The following is a 22,061-nucleotide window of genomic DNA, read 5'->3' on the forward strand; positions in this document are numbered from 1 at the left end:
ACCGTGCGTATCGGATACGTGGGGGTGGGGGGGTGCGAAGACAACAAACTAAACGCAAAAAGCAGTTCGAAAGAAATGAGCTTATCAACCTAGACGATTTAACAGTGCACAGCTCCCAGTGGCTTCCCAATATTGCAAGGAAGAGCATTCCAGACGGCCGCATAAGCGCATCTGAAAGCGCGCGACGTGGTGAACCTTCGTCTTCGTTCAAGGGAACGCTCCAAATACATCGCGCCGTGCGCCAGGCTCTCCGTGGTGAAGCTGCGATGGCGAGCAATTTCATTTGCCACGCGGCCGCCTCATACGGAGACAGCCAAAGTCCTTCCCCCTGCCGCACACGCAGCCACCGGTGGGGGCTTTTGGACCACCTGGATCACCGCGAACTCTGCAACCACCTCGCCGCCCCCCCCCCCTCCTTATAATAATAACTAGCAGACACCCACGGAACTTCAGTGGTTAAAGAACGGCGAATATGTACAGAGACGGATGATTTTATAAACTGATGGTTTCATACGGAAACATAGATCACGTAGATATGCAGAAAACAAATTACAATCATTCATGATTGTCTCTCAATTGCGATACATGTCATGGATAAAAGTATAAACAAGAACAAAAGAAAACAATCTACCCAATTTTTCGCAGTGAAGACTGGGAGAGAGAGTGTTCGAGAGACAGCTTGGACGCCGCGATGGCGAGATGTTAACTATCCTGCCTCGTATACAGGAGGTCGTGCATGTGCTCCCCCATGGTCGTGTGGAATTTTCCCCGGGCCCTCCAGTTTTTCCCTCCCCATTTAGAAACGTGCGTTCGGAGTATTATTTGACGACTCTAAACGTCCACGCGATAAGCCACTTCGATGAGCTACCGTTTGCGATAGCCAGGTCGCTTCCGAAAATAACTATATACGGTAGCTCAGTCGGCCTTACCTGGTAGAAAAAAAAAACACAAACAGTTTGTTTTCGTTCATATCGTCTATCGAGTCGCTCACCCCTCTGTGCAGGTGTTTGCTGCTCGGCGGTGCTGAGATGACGGCCCCATCAGCGTGGCTCTGCGGCAGCAGCGGCGCATGGCCCACTTGGTCGCCGTCACCTGGGCCGGTGGCCTGGGCCGGTGGCCTGGGCCGGTGGCCTGGGCCGGTGGCCTGGGCCGGTGGCCTGGGCCGGTGGCCTGGGCCGGTGGCCTGTCTAAACGAGACAACGGGGAGGGGGGGGATGGGGGGGGGGATGGGGCGGGGGGTAGTGCTGCGGGAGACTGCAGCAAGAGCTTGCAGTGGCCGTACGAACAAACAGCCCCATGAAACATTGATTTTATATTCTTTCGGTAAAGTCACGTAGATATAAAAAATAATAATAAAAAGAAAGTAAATAAAAATGGAAAAATAGGAATTTAAAAATAAATAAATAAGCATAAATGTAGACTGTAGCCTGGAAAAATAAAATAAAAAATTAAGATTTTTTTTTTGTACAAGAGTGCGAAAGCCCCGTTGCCCCGTTGCCTCGTGTAACGCGTGCCCGCCGTACCATGAGGGCGCATGCAATAGAGACTGGGCATGAGTGCGACTTAACTAACGGCTGTGCAGTGATGTAGAGCTCTCATTTGGCATCGGTTCACAAACAGATTGGGTTGGTTTTAAGCCAAGAGAGGGAATTGTAATTATATACCAATCTGTTTTCCCCAAAGTTAATAATATTTTTATTTCACCCCGCGTGTGGACATGCGCATCCTTGACAGACGTTGTATGAATCTATCCCTCTAACTTATATTAGACTCCCGCTGTTGGACGCATTTTTCTCCTTGGAAACATGACATCACAATACAGGGTGTTTCAAAAAGATGGACCCGAATGTGGTTTATCTTCTTGCTTCTCTGAAACTGCTTTTACTTCCTCGCCTTGTCGTCCATCGCCACTCTCGCTCGAGTCTAAACTAGAGAACGTGTATGTGTCTAACATGGCTATAATCATATCTCAAGAATCCTCATACTCGAGGACCTTGGTCCCTAATATCTCAGGTGGCTTCAGGACCGTATAGAGATGATAGAGCCTGCATAGGAACTGGGAAGTTCAAGATGGAAACCTTGACCTCCATTCACAAAGGGATAGTTGTTTTTTTGCGACTGGGCCAATTCAGCTTATCTAACGCGACGTTTCCACTTTAAATGGAGTTTAGACCCAAGCCAATGCTGGTGCATTCTGAGGACGGCCCAGCACGGCTCAACACTTCCTGTGGTTTTAGTTCCACGTCTCAGGCCCTCCCCCGCACCGTCCACGATCTAAGTTTATAAATATCTTAGATATTTTTTTTTGTATACGCAGGCTTGGGTTGCATCTTGCCATCCCAAGTGTTCGTTTCGAGTGAAGAGAAATCATATTCGCTTTGAGTATTCACGAGATGTGACCGATACCTTACGGCGTACGTCCACGCCAGCAGTTTGCAGGATTTGAAGGAAGCTAATTTCACTGCGCACTCCAAAAACATACACGGCAGCTATTCACGCACGGATTAAAAACAACTATTCATCGCAAAACATGTCCTTATAACATTATTCTCATCAGGCTCCATGGTGTAGACTGGAGTCTCCAACTCTTAGTATTCACATTGTCTCTCTTGCCTCTCTGTGTGCCGTGAAGAAGGGGCATTGTTGCAAAAGTCAGCTTTTGAATGCTTTACCTTTCAAGGCCGCGGCGTTATTGACAAATGTGTCGAGTTGTTTGTTATTTGTGTCCTCGTGGGCGAGGTGTGACAGCATTTTTAAACTTAGTTGTTGTTGATGTTCAAAAGCGACCATAAAATTGTAGTATAATTGACTAAAACATCACGGTAATGTAATTACCGGCCATAACCCGCATATCCATAATGAGTTTACGACTGACCTTCAGTAATACAATTACGGTAACGCATTGCTCACACTGTGTTTATCCCAGCACTGTGCTGAAGTGCATTTTCGGATGGGATGGAATCTTGTTAGCAGCTGACTGTGCATTCCTCTATTGTGTCATATATATATACGATACATCTTCAACGTTTTGTTCAATCATGTGACGTTAATTAACTTTCTTCGTGCTATATGTGTCTCCGTGGTTTTTCATGAAGCATGTGTCACTCACGTTGGAGCGTTTCACTCGAAATTGGAAAATTGTAAGGACATATCTCCGTCGGTATTCAGCTCAAATAATAATCCTATCCGAGTTTAAAGGAAGTTAAAAGTGGTCATCCTTTGAAATCACTGGCCCTCAACATACAAATCTGGAACTGTCACCACTGGCTTTGGACTGACAAAATAAATTACCGATTAGCTTTTGAGATTTTTGAGTCTGATTAATAAGGAGTCCTATCTTGGCACACAATCTACTCATTCAATTTGATTACCACTTATGCTCAACTTTGCAAGAAACCGCTAAGGCTTTTTTTTACTTTAAATCCAGAAACTACATACAGTGGTGATGAATGACATTTGTGATTAGTGACAATGGTGCTTTTATTATTTGTTTTATTGTAGTGATGTAATGGTCAGCACACTGGACTTGCAATCCAGAGGTCACCGGTTAATTCTCCCGGTGCAAGAGTTGAAACAATGGGGCAACTTTTTTCAATCCTTCCTGCCTCTGTCAAATCCAGCGGTACATCAGGGCACGCCGCAATTAGTGTAAAATGTAGATGAACCCACAGCTTCCAAGATGTGTGGCCAGCTTGGAAGTGTAGGCTATTATACTCTGCAGAGGGGACTCTCTACAGCTCCCGTCAATGGAAGCACCTCCCGTAAGCGGTGGCATGAGAAAGCCATTGCAGGACTGCACCTTTACCTTCTATTGTTACCACGATACAAAAAATACGCCATTGTAAATGATGCCACCGACTATTTTTTTTTTAGTTTTCACAGCAGAAAAAGCAGCTTCATTGATAATACTCACCGGTGTTATTCACCGTCGTGCGTGACATTTGGACCACAGAACCCTGGCTTTTGCTTTCTTTGCAGGCCTCAGAATTCATCGCATGTGGACTATGGGGGGAAAAAAAAACATCTCGTGGCATTAGTCACGCCAAAAGGTGAAAAATAACAAGGGCAGCCGAAAGCTTGCACGAAGATTTTTTTTTTAATAAAGGTTTATGGTGACGTATACTTCCACATAGGATATTACAATTGACTTAGGTCTTACCAACTTGTTATTTTTACCCGTGGGGTATATTCAGGAATTTAATGTTTACGGCTTCTTATTTTTCTTTACAGAAATAAATGCCATTTTGTAAGACAAAGCAGCACAGAGGTTGCTGAGGGGCAAGTCGTTTGGCGTTTATCAAACGAGTAAACATTTCACTGTCAGAAACATTTCCGCCCGCGGGCGTCTTAACTTTTTGTAAAACTAGATTTGGCACTTCAGTGCTGGTGAGATTTAAAAAAAAATACATTAAAATAGATTTTGCGAGCTCAAAAAAAAAGTTACCATATCACTTGCGGGCATTTCTAATTTGGCTTGAAACAATGACAGCGCCGGTGCAGTGGCGCGTTAGTTAAGTGCGCCGTGCGCTAGTAACCCGGAACACCACCGTTTCAAACTCCTAGCCACTGCTAACATCACTGGCGACTGTTAACTGAACCCTCTTCACCAACCTGGGCGCGTGGTAGAAGCACGTTCAAGATGCTAAAACAACCGCTACGATGGACATCGCGTGGAAATGCCTTCATCCAGCACGGCATTGACACTACAACAATGATACCACAATCATGTAGAAGAGCAGGCCGAATACACTCTAGAGAAGCTGTATCTAGAAGCTCCCTTTAGTGGAGGCCCGTCCGAGGCATGAGCAGCACTTTTGACCTTTTATCTCTTGGCACAACAACATGCGCCCATGTGACGTCGCGTGAACCTAAAGCGCAATGGAAATCATCGACGGAATTTCACAAAACTATGAAAGACAAACTCTACGTCTTCTGATTGCAAGTCGAGGACTCTGCCATGGTGTGGCCGCGTGCATGGGTAGCATGTATACAAGTGAACATTTTAATTGCCATATTCTAAGATGCCCCGAAAAGTAAGTCGCATCCCAAAAACTGGTGCCCAGTGTCAATAAATTTACACAAATCTCCGAGCATAAAACACACACACATATGTAGCTGATTTTAATTGACTATGTCACACGATTTTTGTTCCTGAGTAGTAAGTGTTATTTTCCAATTGCTTATGCCTCAAAAGTACAAAAAATGGCTATTATTCCCCACAAACTTTGCTTTTGTGACCAGAACTTTATGTGAAGGAATGACACAAATGTGCACCACGTTTTCTCATTGAAAATAGGTACATTTCTAAATATCACTGTCCTGGTCACAAAAGCAAAGTTTGTGGGGAACAATAGACATTTTCTGTATTTGTGAGGCATAAGCAATTAGAAAATAACACTTACTACCCAGGAACAAAAGTATTTTTTTTGTTACAGAGTGATATCAGACGGATGCCCAACTCTTGTTGTATAATACTGGGAGAAAAAAAGTGGTCATATTTAGTTTTAATGTTGGAAAGCTAAAATGACAATTTCATCTTTTCCATAATAGAAGTTTATAGGTTTGATCGCGTAAATATAAATGCGTCGTTAAACTCGCCACCACCCAACACAGCCAATGAGTAAGGTTTTCTCACGTAAACAAAAAGTGTCAATCCCTAACTAGTTCAGCACACCGGTGTGTTGGAGAGTAATACCCTCTGCTTGGTGTAGAAATGTGCATGACACACTGGTGGTCTGGCCACACGGAAAAGATACACTTAAATAACTTCTAAATCATCTCAACTCGTAAAACCCGTCCATCAAGTTCACCATGGAAGTGTAAGTTGACACAACTCTCCCATTTCTAGCTATTCTGCTCGGGCGCGGCCGAAATGGTAAAATAACACGCAGCGTTTACCGAAAGAAATCGCACGCTGACGCCTATCTGAATGCAGTCACACCAGAAATCATCTCTCATAAAGACGCTCATACATCGGGCTAAGAAAGTGTCAGATGGCGATAGTCTGAGAAGTGAAATTAAACATGTATAATGCGAGCAAGGACAGGGTCATGTGAGTGTGGGCGGAGTCAGGGTCACGTGTAGGGGAGGAGGAGTCAGGGTCACGTGAGGGGGAGGATATAAGAGGAGAACCGGAAGGGGATCGGGAGTGCAGACAGGATAGAGAAGGGAGAGGCCACGCGGAGTGCTGGCGAGGAGTGGCGCGATTGCCACGAGGCAGGAGTCATGGCACCGTCGGCCAGCGGTGTTCGTGGGGCAGCGGGGGTGTCTGCAGAGTGTGCGGGAGCACACGGAGCAGCAGGGTGGCTGCTGGGTGTGCGGAGTCACACGGAGCAGCAAGGGGGCTGCGGAGTGTGCAGAGCACACGAGCAGCGGTGTGGCTGCAGAGAGAGCGGGAGCGGATGACTCAGACGACGTGCGGAGGCACGAGGCGGAGAAGGTGCGGGTCGGAGCGGAGACATCGCGGGGTGCGAGCAAGAACCCAATAAAGGACACGGAGAACAACATCGCCTGAGAGTCCTTTATTACACATGTTAAAGCAGCGCTGCAATTAAATGGTTACAATGATGCACGAATAAACAGGGCATTGAATGCCAAAACCAAATCATATAACACGAGAGTTGAAACTGACCAAGTAATTAAAACTATTATAATCCCATACATTGTGGGAATAACTGATAAACTAGCCAGATGTTTGGAGAAACAAAACATCCGAGTCAGATTTGGCACGGTACATAAAATACAGAAAATAATATCTGGTAATAAAGATGTATTACCGATGCTATCAACAGATGGAGTGTACCGAATTAATTGCCCTTGTGGCAAATGCTATGTTCGGCAAACAGGACGGATAATCAGCACGAGACCAAAAGGACACCAAATTAATATTAAACACTCCCAAATACAACTGTCGGCAGTGGCAGAACACGCGTGCCAACAAGGACACTCAATTGATTTTGACAATGTTGAAGTTCTGTGCAAAATTAGTTACTACAGACCAAGACTAATCAGATAATCTATCGAAATTCAGGGGAAAAAAAATAACCGTTCGGATAGCTACAGGCTTAGTGCTGATTGGAAGCGAATCATCAAATAACACATTGTTTAAATCCATGCCTCTACTGGTCACCATAAGTCAATGGGGATTACTTTTACGCAGACAATAACAGGAACTGCTATGTTATTGCACGCAAACTACATGAGGTACAAGAACAATGTGCATGCATGATGTAAGCTGGCTACAATATGAATAACCCAACCAGCAAAGGATACCAATAGTCATGTATTTGCATTCATTAATCCCCCCCCCCACTTCGCACGTGAAGGGCAAGTGACGTCATCACACCGCTCTATTTGAGGAACGAAACAGGAGGATTTCTCCACAAATCTGACTGTCTGCCTGATAATGGCAGTTGTAATTACTGGCGAAACGTCGTACTCAGATTGTAGATGTTGTGGATTCGCTCTCCAACACACCGGGTGTGCTGTAATAGTAACGAATCCTGTTTACGTGACAAACCTTATTAATTGGCTGTGTCGGGTGGTGGTGGGTTTAATGACACATTCATAATTATGCGATCGAACCCAAAAAAACCTCTTATGGATATTTGTCGCGAAATCCTGCGTGTTATTTTATCTTTGTTGAAACCACCTGAAGCAAAAGCCCGGTTGATGAGTCACGCAAAAGAAGGGCGTAAGGTTACGTTGGCGAGGAGTGATTAATTTTTTTCGTTAGCAAGTTGGGCGACACGGGGATTCATGTCCCCCACCCCACATTTAGCAGGATAATCCATCATTTTCTGACTGATACTTGAGAACATGCGGATCAAAGTTTAATGTATGCAAATTTTGTTTTCAAAAATTGCTCGTGCATTAAAGAGTTGATGGACAGCGTGAAAAATGTGTCTTCAACTGCAGCGTGATTAACCTTTTTAAGTCCGAATCTTCGTGAGCGGAGATGGAATGTATTCTCGGTCTGGATTTTTTTCAGGGTTGAACACATTTCTTTGAGGGGGAACATCACGCAATATTATTGTTTTTTTCGGTAAAGAAGGGAACTAATAAAATAATAAATATAAAATATAATAAAATTCTCACGGCGTTTCGGCCCCAACGCAAACAGCCGTCCTCAGGTGAAAAAACAGAGCTGTCAGAAAGACAGCGTCCTAGGCTCTAAGGAAAGCTGCCTAGTCTCTAGGCTCTAAGGAAAGCTGTCTCGGGTGTGGACCAATCAACTTCAAGGACAGTGCATACATTATCAGAGTTATGTTTTTTTTTGCATTATGACTGCAGATATTGTGGTCTATGCAAACATGACTCCTCGTAAAAAAGGTGTCAGTTTTGTTGCCAGATAAAAGGGTAAAAAACCAATTATCATATTTTTCTACTGGTAAATGAGGTTCCAATGGAATAATGTTAAGTTTATCTATATATAGTTGTACGCATGCATACGTGCTATTATTAAATTGCAGCATTTGTCTAGAATGGCATGGAGAAGAATCCGCACCTCCGATGACCAAAGCTGAGCGATGTAAGGTGCAAAAAAAGATTAACATACATACGTCATCAAGCGCAACGTGCGCATTTCGTCATCGTTACGAGTCATGTTCAATCCACAGCTGCCTGCATCTTTGACCCGATGCAACAATAGCACCGCACACCGGGCACACAATCTGATTTCGTTGTTCCATCTCCTAGGGAGACGTGACCCCGAGATGCCTTCTATTCCTCGACTGCCGCTCTGTCACTTTTCTTTATCCATCAACCACCGTCTTTACCTTGTAGCCATCACGTGTTCCACCCACGTCCACTTGCGCTGTTCTTAACAGTCTGAATGGTGTCACTAACCTGTGTGTGTGTTCTCTAATGCGTTTCACACGAAGGCTTTCGCGGCCAATATTATTCACAATCAAGGTTGTTTTGTGTTGGGTTAGATCGCGTAAGCATAAATGCGTCGTTAAAGCCGCCACTCTCCGACACAGCCATTTAGTTAGGCTTGTTACGTAAGCAAAACGTGACAATTCGTTACTAATAGAGCGCACCGGCGTGTTGGAAACGTCGTACTCAAATTGCAAATGTTCTCTAATCCAGCTGTTCTGCTTTCTTAGAAGCGCGCAACTCTGTTTTTTTAGGGCAATGTTCAGCCTTCCTTAAGTAATGACGATTGTAAAGTTTTCCTCGTGTTGCAAAATTAAAACTCGCCTTATGTCCTTGGAACAATGGGTGTTTGCGGCTGTCGCATGAATACACATTGCTTGGCTTCGGACTGCAGCACATCTGAAAGCGCCTTGAAATACCCGTTCGCTGCACAACGTAAAATATTACCAATGAGTTGAGGATCAACGCTGAGCCTTGGCCACACTCGTCTTAATTGCATCGGCGTCTCTGTCGCATTCACGCGTGCAGCTTGCATCCTTTCGTGCAGCCAAATGTGTTGTATTATGTATTCAACAAGCAGGCAAGTGCGCCTCCTTCACATACAATCATAATCTTTATTTAGACTGGAAGAATACGATGAGCCATGAAGCTCCCTTTCACAGATGTCCAGTATGGGGCGGGGGGGGGGGGTCGGCAGGTCAACAATTAACTGAATAAATAAACAAAATATGTTAATGCCGGCGTTAAAAAATCAATGAAATAGCCACTGCCATCCTGAGTTTTGGGCCGCCCTGTACGTCGCGTGCTGCCGTCCTGTGTTGCATGCTCCTTGCGTGTTTTACTCGGAGACTGTGTCCGCGTCTTCCAGCCTTGCAAGCGGCAGAGGCGGTCGCGTGCGGCTCAGCCGAACGCGATCGCTCGGCAGGAATCCGTTCGTGTGCCGGCTGCACGTGGCGTGCCTGCTCAAAGGGGGGCCCCTGGGCATGAGCAAAAGTAGAACGCTCAAGGCCCCGAGTGGCTCAAGAGGGTTCGGGATTCTTGAAACTCACAGCGGTGAACTGAATATCAATCCTCATCAACACACACACACGTATGTATAAGATAAACTAATTAATAATAAAGGTTTTTGGGTTAGATCGCGTAAGTATAAATGCGTCGAAACCCTCCACCACCCGGCACAGCCAACTAGTAAGGGATTTGCCACGTAAACAAAACATGCCAATTCGTTAATACTTCAGCCAACCGGTGTGTCGGAGAATGCTGTTTACGTGACAAACCTTACTAATTGGCTGTGGAGGGATACGACCCATTTATACTTACGCAATCTAACCCAAAAACCCTTATTATGACCACATCCCTGTCGCTTGTCTTCATCTCCGTTCTCGTCATCTCGCCAGGAATTTATAAATCGAAAAGGATGGGCTCCCCAAAAACGACTACTCCTTAGGGCCCACGATGATGGATCGGCGCCGAGCGACGTTGACTGTGACTCGCAAAGTGATGCGGCGATGACACTGGCCCCTCGGGTTTTTGATTCTCGAGTTCGTAACTTCACGTGGCGCTCGTCGGTGAGTCAGAACGCCACCCTCTCTACCTCCAACCCCAAAAAACGACGATTCCACCCGTGTAGCCTTAACAGACTGTCGGAACAAGTGCTGTTAGCGAGCACCTACGAAGGCCGCCACGGAACACATAGAGGGGGTGGGTGGCCAGCACCACGCCCGGCCCCCTTTGTCTCCCCAGTGGCGATGTTGACGAATCGCACCAGGTACTCATTTGAGGCCGAGTTGACCTATGGGAGCCCCATGACCGGCTCAGATAATCGTCACCAGTGCTCTCCGTGAGCAGGAATCGAACTCAGGTTGGCGGAGAGAGAGCAGTATCGTAGCGCTAACCGCGACGCTACCCCCCCCTCCGCCCTCCAGATGAACCGTAAAATTTAACTTCCAAGATCCATCGCCTGCGATGGCGAGCGCGGCACGTGGTTACATGGCCACTGACGGGCGCGGTGCCATCACCCGAGGCCGGCGCAGGGGGTCACCCACCCCGATTCCTCGCCGAGGGAGAGAGGCGGGGGGCGATGAGGCTCGTTCGAACGCCGTCGGAGCGCGAGCTTTCCACTCAGTCAACCGGACACGCTCGCCCTGCAGAAATGATCGCTGGTGTGATGCGTGTTGACATTATGCGACCGCCTCATGCCTTAGCTGAGGCTTTTAGGACCCCCGCCCTCGCCCCCCCCCCGGCCTCTTCCACTGTCATGCACGAAACGTCTCAATCTGTCTTGGTCCATCTCTCCTCTCACTCACTCGCGAACTGTTGGTTTTTGTAGGGTCCCCGCACTGACACATCCATTGCCCCTGCACCTCCCAATCGTGTGAGCCCGAAAGGGCTTCTTCCTTGTCTCGTGCTTTTTTTTCCGCACGGCTGATGGAGATGCAGAGCGACAACTACTCGCTTCACATTCAGGTGGCCTAGCCAGATAACCACGCATGGAGCAACGGAGTGTATCGCTTCAATGTCTCTTTCTTATATTTGTGGATAGGGCAGTGGCGTCGTTGGCCCGAGCGGTGATCCCTGCATTCACAGCACGCACGTTTTCCCCTGCTCTCAAACTTCCGCTGAAAATTACACTGTGTAACAAAAAAAATAGTTTTTTTTTCCTGGGTAGTAGGTGTTTTTTTTTCAAATTGCTTATGCCTCAAAAGTACAGAAAATGGCTATTATTCCCCACAAACATTGCTTTTGTGACCAGGACAGTGATATTTTGAAATTGACCTATTTTCAATGAGATAACGTGTGCAATCTTGATTTGAAGCTTTCGTGACTGCAAGAATCCATACTCTTTCTCCCTTTCGGTAAAGTCATTTAGATAGAAAATTAATAGATCACGACGTTTCCATCGCAACACAAGCAACCGTCATCAGGTGAGAAACACACGGCAGGAGAACTGCCGTCAGCAGTTGTCTGCTGTGTTGGCTCATTGGCACAGCCCCCGGTTGCTAGAGCCGTTTCAGATTGACATACATTTACATACAAATTCCATCTCTAGCTCCGCCCACTTACCCTTGGGTTGAGCCCACCTCAAGCCTATATAACCTCTTGTTGCAGCAGCTCTTTCTCCTGCCTCAGCAGTTCGCCTGCTGTGTTTGTCTCACCTGATGACGATTGCTTGTTTTGCGATTGAAACGTCGTGATCTATTAATTTTATATCTACGCGACTTTACCGAAAGAACCAAAGAAAACTTGTGCATTTGTGTCATTTCTTCACGTAAAGTCCCGGTCACAAAAGCAAAGTTTGTGAGGAATAATAGCCATTTTATGTACTTTTGAGGCATAAGAAATTAGAAAAAACCACTTACTACCCAGGAACAAAAATCGTGTTACATAGTGAAATCGCTAGCGGGACCCATTTCCAGGAAGGGGGTTTTCGAGCGGCGAGCGGGTAAGGCTTTGGTGCGTGATGCCAAGCAACAACATATGTGTCTGTGGCTCAATCCAAGAGGGTTGCATGGAGTGTAGACCTGTATGTGGCCGAAGCTTGATCTCTGAGAAAGAAAGACTCAGCTTGACTTAAAGCTTTCATGACTGCAGGAATTCATATTCTTTGGGTCTTTCAGTTAAGGTTGAAAGAAAAATGTCTTTGAACCTATCTACGTGACTTTACCGAAAGACCCAAAGAATATAAAGACTAAACTGTTTTCGGTTCATCCCTTAAACAAAAAAAAAACCGATCTCTTCTCACTCGCCCACAGGTCGACAACCAAAATCATAAAAAGGAGCCATTTTTTTGAATTTCGTAAAAAAAAACTCAATATTTCAAGAGCTGCAATGCACCACGTGATGAATAAGATGGTCCTAAATAACTTCTAGAAGCAGTCCTTAAAGAGACGCACGCGGTTTCACAGCCACAGCTTTTCCGACCCCTGCCCTAGGATCAGGCCTACCTCAATCCCTATCATTACCTCAACCCCTATCACTACCCCAACCCCTATCACTACCCCTACCCCTATCACTACCCCAACCCCTATCCAGTGCCGGATTATATTATCTTAGTAGCAAAAGTAGCTGCATATGCTACGGGCCCCGCACTTTCAAGGGCCCCGCGCTAAATGCTTTCAAGCTGTCAATTCTGGTTCAGTGATTCTGCACTTGCTCTATTACTCGAGTACTATATTGCCTTCAACTTTTATGAACGACTAGCTCTTTAAGGTTAGCGATTTCGCGTATTATCTGGTTGTATAGCAAATGAAAAAATACAATTATGCAAGTACAATTATTTGACCACAAGTATTGTGGTTAATGCAGACATGAGTCCTTGTAAAAGGTTTCAGTTTGGTGTTTTAACAAGTTAACACCTGTTTTGTTGCCAGATAAAAGGGGAAAAACCTATTCTCATACTTGTGTTTGAATATTTGTTTTTATTTGATTTAGGGCCCCTTTATAACATATGCTACAGGCCCCGTACTAGCTTTATCCGGCACTACCCTATCACTACCCCTACCCATATCACTACCCCTATCACTACCCCAAATCCTATCACTACCCCTACCCCAACCCGGCTTAACCTTTCCCACCTGTTCTCCTAACTGCCACCATAACTACACCACCACTTTCAATAACCTCACTCTCTATATCAACCACTACAATCGTATGTACAATTTTATAATCATTGTAAAGCGCCTCGGATGAAGGCACTATACAAATCCACATAATACGTAAGAAGAAAACCATAGAGTGTCGAGATGTGGGTTTTGACGTCCGTTGGAGAAAATCAGTCGGACAGAGAGAAAGAAGAAATTAATTTCTCGAGCAGGCTCAGGCCGATTAGAACAATCCAGAAGAGAAACACAAGGTGGGGATCGGGCAACATTATCAGAGGTGAGTGCTCGATGAGAGAAGTTCTGGAAGGCAGAAAGTTAGGAATGAGGCTGGGAGGAGAGTTATCGAAGGCAGGAAGTTGGGGATGAGGCCAAGAGGCAGGATAATAAAAATGCTGTTTGAAGAAAGGAAGCTGGGAGGGGGGGGGCGACAGTGAAATTAAGGAGAAAGCTCAATATTGGAAAGGATGGAGCGAGTCTGAGCCAAAGATATAGTATGTAGGTATGTTGAACTTTGTTTCACACCGTACGTTGCCAACCGTGCTAATTTGAGGTGCAGGGGAAGGACAATAAACTAAACATAAAAAGCAGTTCCAAAGAAATGAGTTTCAATCTAGATTTAGAAGTGCATAGCTCCAGTGGATTCCTAATATAATTCCCATTGGGCAGAGGAATAAAGAAGAACTCAATTCCTACAAAACCGAATAAGATAAAAAAAAAGTTTGCCCTTGGTCCATTTCCGTGGATATTATTTTTGTCGTCACCCGACATCCTGGTGAGCTACTCTCAGGAGCTGCCGCGCTCGAAACAGCGTGGCGCGTTCCATCGTTCTGCTGCCGTGCGCTGTGCCGCGACAGAATATCCCGAGGACTCATTCCATCGCGGCGCCACGCTGCATCGCATTGCGTGGGCTCATCAAACTGTTGCCCCACTCTCCATTTTCGACCGCCGCTCTGGAATTGCTTGTAGAAAATGCTTGCAGACGTTCTGCCTACGTGAGCCGAGCGTGCAGCACACACGTCATCTGTTGTGACGCACCACGTTGTGCCGAGTCTCGTGCGTTGCACATGTCAAGACTGCTTTGCGTGTTTAGCTTGTTGTCCTTACCCACCGCACCTTTGATTAGCACGGTTGTCTACGTACGGTGCGAAAGAAGTTCAACGTTGATTCATACAAGCCCGATTATTCATACAGTACAAAATATCCCCATGTGACATAGCGATTTAAATATGGGCACAGGACATCACGCACACACAATGCCTCGATCTGAATTAGAATGAGCCCTCTGTAGGTCACGTGTGCCACACGCATAAACATGCAAGGTTCCCATTCTAATTTGAATCGGCGCTTTGTTTCACAATCATCAGGCACGTGCGGCTTGTAGTCAGCGTGTACACTTTGCACTGGATTTGGACGGATGTAAATGGATGAACTTGGAAAGCGATGCCATAGTGGGTCACGAGAAATGGGGGTTGAGGAACCCCGGGTCTTGCCCCCCCCCCCCCCCCCAAGATTGTGAATGACTCAAACAACTGACATTATAGTTTATATCATTCATAATCGAACGTGCAATAGGATTTATTAAACCATCATCGTTATCGTCATCAGTGTAGTGGTCAAATATTCATCGTAACATTCTCAACATCATCATCATCCTCGCAGCGGCTTTAGGCTGCTGGTCACCACATCGCGCACTTTCAGATGTGCTTCTGCGGCCGTCTGGAACGCTCTTCCTTATAATACAGTATTAGGAAGCCATTGGAGCTATGCACTTTTAAATATAAATTGAAAACTAATTTATTTTCAAACGCTTTTTGTGTTTAGTTTGTTGTCCTTCCCCTGCTCCTCCGATTAGTGCGGTTGGCTCCGTATGGTGTGAAAGAAGTTGAACATAATTGCATCATCATGTCAGTTCAGGAATTCTATGCTGTTTGCTGTTTAAGTCAGTGATGGCGCTGGCCTATTGCGGGGCCCTAAGTGTAGATTATGGTTGGGGGGAGAGGGGGGGGAGCACCCCCCCCCTATTAATACATTACAGCTTAGTGAGTTGCCGGAAGATATACAGATAAAGTGAGTTAAGAGACATGTAGACAAACGTATAGATGTAGTGCAGCGGTGGCCAACTGATATCTCCCAGCCTCATGTGGCTCTTTAATCCATCACACGTGGCACTCTATCGAAGGGGGATAACGTAGAACGTGCTATCACAATATCGAAGAATAATACATGTCTCCCGTGCAGTGCCGAAAACTGTAAAAATAGATACACATATATCTCTTGGTCTGTTACAGGTTGGCCACCCCTGATCTGGAGTGGGATGAGAGAGGAAGGGATACATACAATTTGAAGATGGGAGAGATTAATTAGCTCGTCGTGTTGATTAGCATTGTTTTGTTCATGACTACTGCATTTGGCTTTCTCGGTTGTGCTCCGTTCATGAGGATTGGAGTTCCAGCTAACATTTCCCCCCTCCTTTTCATAAGTCTGTCATGAATTTAGAGGCCCCTTGAGCTTCATGGCGACCCTGGGTATTTTTTGTTGGGTTTTGTTTTTGTCTCGCACTGCCACTGTCTTCAATTCCCACAAACGAGCCCAACAGACGCACAGTTAACCCTTTCACGTCTTGCAAGCTGCAGGATGGGTGCACCGTTCACCGCTGAATTTCCGAGCGGGCAAATGGTTCAGCATTAATTTTATTTAGAGATGCGTAGCGCCGTTGTTTTTAAATACATTGTAATCACCACTGACAACTGTAGTGACACGACCGCACTCTACGATAGCTGGCGCCAAACTGTGCCACACGCCCTCCCGCATGGCCTTGTGGGAACCTCGGTACGTCTTCCCACCTGAAGACGATAAAGCAATTGTATTCATGACGCACACGTACGTGTAGGTACGTTATCGTAAAAGAAAAAAGAGTTAATTGAGGTGACTGACATGCTAGCGCTCTTTAATGAGCGCCCACCTTGGCTGTACACTTCGACGGGGACAAAGAAAAACACATAGTGAACCACGCCGAACAAAAACCTGGATATTGCCGCTGCCGGGCTCTGAATAATGCATAATTCCATCTGCCGCACACTGTCAAAAGAAAAAAAAATCATGCCCCCCCCCCTCCCCGCAAAAAAAAAAATTGGTGTTTGAATCTCATTTGCTTGCACTGGGGCTCTGGCAATAAGAGCAGAGGCTACAAGCAGCAACAAGTGGGAGGCAGAGAAATTGCTTCCTGTTCCCGTGATGGGGAAGGGACCGGCTGAGAAGAAGGGCGGTGGGACGCGGGTGCCAAGGAGCATGCACGCCTGGAAGAACAGGTCGGGGTCAACCGGGTTCATCGATTTGACACCGGGTGAAGTCTCACACACCTGGCCAGGCGGCTCAGCGGTTGAGCGAGCGGCTCGCGATTGGAAGGGTTGCGCAGTTTACATCCCGGTCGGGGGGGTTGACTCTTTGCCCATCGTTATCATCCATCCCTCTGGGGTTGATCAAAAAGAAGTGTGTACCACTTGAGCGGAAGTCAAGTGCATGTATGTTGCACTTCTTTCGCGCCGGATGCAGCCAACCGTGCTAATCGGCGGTGAGGGGGAAAGGCACAGAAATGAAACAATTGCTTGCCCTATGGATAGACTCGCCCCCCACCATAGGGATGTGGAGTTAACACCACAGGCTCAAGGCTGTAAACAGGAGGCGAGGGCCACCTCAATGCGCATTTAAGCAGGAAATCACTCGGATTTTCCTTTATTCGCGTTATCTGGAGGAGCGGTGACACACTGGTTAGCGCACAGACAGTTAAGCTGCCAGCTTGAGGACATTCAATAATTATCATTCACAAAATGGCGTCTTTCACGTATAGTTTGAATTTGGCAATAAACGGAATTGAGGGTAGGAGCTGTGATTATTATTGTCCTGCGCTCTGACCCCAGCTCGCTGAGTTTGATTCCCACCCCCATGCCTAGCATGACCAACAGTGGAGAGGAGCAATATCTGAATCGGTCCTGGGCCCCATCTTTACAAGTCGGAATTGACCAGTATATGGTTATACGACCACCACAGCTCACACTGCAGCAATAGGAGACACACCACAATATGATCAAATGTGGTCCTATCGAGCATCGGAGTAACAACAGATCTCTCAATGCATATATATTTAAATGTGTCTAGTAAGGGAAGTAGCCATAAACTTGGCAGGCGGTTATGATTGTTCAAATCTTTGTCAAAGTTGAACTCACAGCCACGACAGCTGTCGGTTCCACCAGAAGACGGAAGCTTGTGTTGCCTCCGAAACGTCGTGATTTTTATTTTTATTTTATTTTACTTTTATTAATTTTAATGTTTTACCTACGTGACTTTACCGGAAAAAAACCTAAGAATATGAATCCTTGCAGTCACGAAAGCTTCAAATCTAGAATTAAAGTTGAACTCAGATTATTATCTCTCTGGGGTAAAAAAAATGTAGTCATTCAAACTGATATATTTTCTTTTTAGAGGTGGAATTCTATCCAAATTAAGTTCAGAACCAATTTTTCTATTATGTCTCTGTGTGTGTGTGTGTGCAGTCGTTTGTGACCGGGCCGAGTCCATCAACTCACTTCACTCGAGGACACAGTTTAATCACGGGCGGCTGCCCTGACTTAAACCCTGGATCTCAGCGCTGCAGGCTCAGCGCTCTGACCTCTGACCTCGGAGCCACTCGGCCACCTCTGAGACCCACGACTTCTGTTGAGGGCCCGTCAGGCCGGCATTAAAAGTAATCCCGGGCCGTTAGATACAAGGTTATTTGGGGCATTGCTGCTATCATTACGTCTGGGTCTGCTGTCACACTCCTCACTTTTGAACCCAATGGGGGCACCGCCAGTCAGGCTGCTCTGGCTGTTGGGTAATTGGACCAGGACTGGGCTTTTTTCGGGTCTCGATCCAACCCTGGGCTCATCATCTCCCCCAGCGAACAGCGGGGAGACCTTGAACCCTGTTCTACCGTCAGCCCCCCGAGAGCTGGGGCCAGTGCCCCGTGGCTTATGCACTTTGATGGATAAGCCATGCTGGGGACCCGTGGAGGCAGATACACACCACAATGTGATACAATTTGGTCCAAAACAGCATCAGAGTAACAGCAGATATCTCAATGCTGTAGAGTCGTGACGGGGTTAACGTCACGAGAGGTAAGAAAGTTATCGTCGGCCATGATCTATCTACTGCTGGAAGGAGGCCCAAATAAACAACACTTTTAGCAAAGAAAAGTAAATAAAGACCAACAAAATAACTTAAAAATAGGTATGAAAATATATTACAGAAAAACGTGCTAACAAAATACACCGGGAGTCAGAAAATAAGAACACGTCGACCGGAGGACGTAATGTATGTATGTTGATCTTATTTCGCACCGTACGTAGCCAACCATGTTAATAGGAGATGCGGGGGAAGGACAACAAAAATGACATCTCTCTCAGCTGAAATAAACTCCCCAATATGAGAACAAGGAGGCGCACCCAAGACTTGCAATGACACCTGCCCTTACAAAATGGACGCCATGGCAGGGAAAGCAGGCGGCTTCCAAACGCAGATCGAGAGACGTCGTTATTCATCATTCAGAAAATGTAATGGGTTTCGGGCAGCGCACATCGGTCGAAGGGATGACGGCCGATGAACAAAATACATAAACACCGGCGGGTAATGTCATGATTGCGCGTTGCACCGCTGGGTGCGTTGACTTGACACGGCAGGCGTGCAGCCTACCAGCGAACGCGCTCCAAGGCACTGACTCAGGTTGTGACAGCAATGTCATTATGGACGACACGGCGCGTTGTTGCGAATCGACGTTGGAATGGTGCTGAAGCTGCGAGTGGACGGAGGCGTATTTCTGACGGTGCCGATGTTCTGTCGGGGGTTAATAAGAGAAAGAAGAAGAAGAAACGCATTTCTGGGCTGATTTTTTTGCGCGTGGCTAATGGGTGCGCGCGTGCACGCGCATTCGCACTGTACGAGCTCCGAAGCTCTTGAGAATTTTGGCGATGGAAAGGTCAATTGAAAAGGGCATGCATGTTGATAGTTTTATTCTAGGTTGATAGAGAGTGGGGACGGGTCATTGTAGAGAAATGAGGGAGAGAGCGTGAGAGAGCCTGGGGTACTCTGTATTCGGAGTGCTGATTTCAGCACATTGCGCTGCATTTTGAATTAAAGCAGAGCCTTGGCACATTGGTGTTCGTTGTCAGGGCAATATAAAATACTGCACAATGTTTTTGTCTATTATTACAATTCACGCTGGGAACTTACACCGAGAGTCGTCAAAAGGAACACAATGATCTGAAGATAAGCCCAAATTGGATACGAAATTTTCATAATTAAGAAATTGAAATGGGTTTGGGCAGGACACACAGGGAGACAGGATAATGGGCCGATGAACGAGACTGGCCACGGAATGGCAGCCAAGGGAGTAAAACGCTTCAGACAAGATGACCACTGTGGAGATGGAGCGACGAAAAATACTTGCATTAGTGAGATGGATGGTAGCGGTACTGGGCCATGTGGGATTGGTGACCGCGTTAGAGAATGGCTGATGATAATATTGATTCACGATACACAAATCCAGTTGTGCAGGTGACTTCTTGCCCACTCTTCAGAATGAGGGCTCCACGGTGGTGAGATGTTATCTGCCTCGCCCGGTATGCAGGAGGTCGTCAGTTTGATTCCAACCCTGGCGTCTGTATATTTGGAGTTTGCGTGTTCTCCCCGTGGTCGTGTGGATTTTTCTCCGGGTTCTCCACATTTTCCCTCCACATTTAGAAACATGCGTTTGGAATATTTGTCTGCTCGAAATATCCACGTGATAAGCCACTTCGTTGAGCTATCATTTGTGGCCAGGTCGCATCTGAAAAAGAGCTACACAGCTCAGTGAGCCTTACATGGTAACATATAAATAGTTTATAGAGTGTGCAGTGTATCAATCATCACACTGTGTCAGACAATGGTCCTAAAAAGATTACACGTCTTAAAATGTCAAAAAGAGGTATCTCTCGTGCAAACCTACGTCGCACACCTTGGCGCCGTGAAGTGATGTCTCATCACATCACGAATAATGTGTTTCAGAGACGTTATCAGAGGCAGGCAAAATTAAGACCAAAAAAAACATATTGTATAATGTGATGGATAGTTTTGTGGCCGGGTTGAGACATCAACTCACTGCATTCGAGATAAACCGGGCGTAATTATTACCATCCATGATCTATCTACTACTACTTGACACAGTCCTCCCCAATCTTTGCAAGGGTAAATATAAATTGTCTTAAATGCTCACGTTAATTTGCCTAGCCACCCACCCCCTCGAGTCCTAATCACCTGTGCATTGAGGCTGAATCAATGTGGTCTGTGGTTCATCGAGTGCATTCCCACTGACATCATCTTATTCTCTCTTGCCCGCCCTTCGTCACCCATCATCAATCCACTCATCTAATTTCCATCTTTGTTTATTCCACGCATCTACAAATATCCCATCCACTCGTCTCGTTTCATCTCGCCAACCGTCTTGTACCATAGTTATTTCGCTATACAGAACCTTGGTTAAATCGCTATATAAATGTAAGATAAAACCATTATCATCATCTTACAATCTGCTGCCTACGTCCATGAAAAATAGACACCATACCGTGACTTGTTGAAGTTTTTCCCCCTTTTCCCCGGATTAAATCTGTTCATTCACTGACTCACGCTCTCCCCAGCCACCGAAAACTTATTTGAAAAAGCACATCGGTTGGCTCATTCCCTTGCGCCGCATCGCGCACACGGTACGACCTCGAGTATTAAAATAGCTGAATGCACTTTCTCGTGGGTTTTTTTCTTCTTCCTGTGAAATTAACTGCTAAAAATGTCAGTGCACTGCAGGGATTCTATTAATACCCTGTGTTAGGTGAAGTTTAATCATTGTTCGTGTCATGCCTACTCATCTCTAAAAATTCCTTAAACTGTTCGAATAAGTAGGAGCAAATCTGAAGAGGCACGTTTTAATGCCAAAGTAGACTTGTCTCATCTACGATAATTTTTATTTTAAGGTTGACCCCACGATTCCAAGCATAGTTTGATAATAATTATAATTAAGACATGTAACGCAAAGGGAGAGAACGACTCAGAGGCCCAAGGAACCACAGAGAAAGTGGGAAGGCAGCCAAGCGGTGAGGCGACGCCAAACCATTGCCCAAGCTCTGCGGTGCTCTACATATCAAGGTGTTAGTGGACGTTTATACGTGGGATCAAACCGGAGCACCCGGAGAAAATCCACGCGTGCGAGGGGGCAACACTCGATCCCATACAGACGGAACAAGTGGAGCGCACGCTTGCTGTACCGCATTCTCCTGCCGAGGCAGGGTACAAGCACCTCCTCGACGCCAACGGGACGGTTGTGCCACAACATTTGTGTGATCCATCAACCAACCCCTCGCCTACGCAGTCTTGCAAAACCAGGCATAACTCCACCACTGCCCAGCTTGAATAAACACATTCCTGCGGAGGGAGCTGGTAGGAACGTTGGGTTGCTCGGTCAATGGCCAGGGTCAACGGCGGCGTGGTGTATTCCGCAAATATGGCCGACTGTGAGGGCGG

Source organism: Lampetra planeri, chromosome 35, assembly GCF_965212315.1.
Source record: "Lampetra planeri chromosome 35, kcLamPlan1.2.h2, whole genome shotgun sequence".
NCBI classification, from domain to species: Eukaryota; Metazoa; Chordata; class Hyperoartia; order Petromyzontiformes; family Petromyzontidae; genus Lampetra; species Lampetra planeri.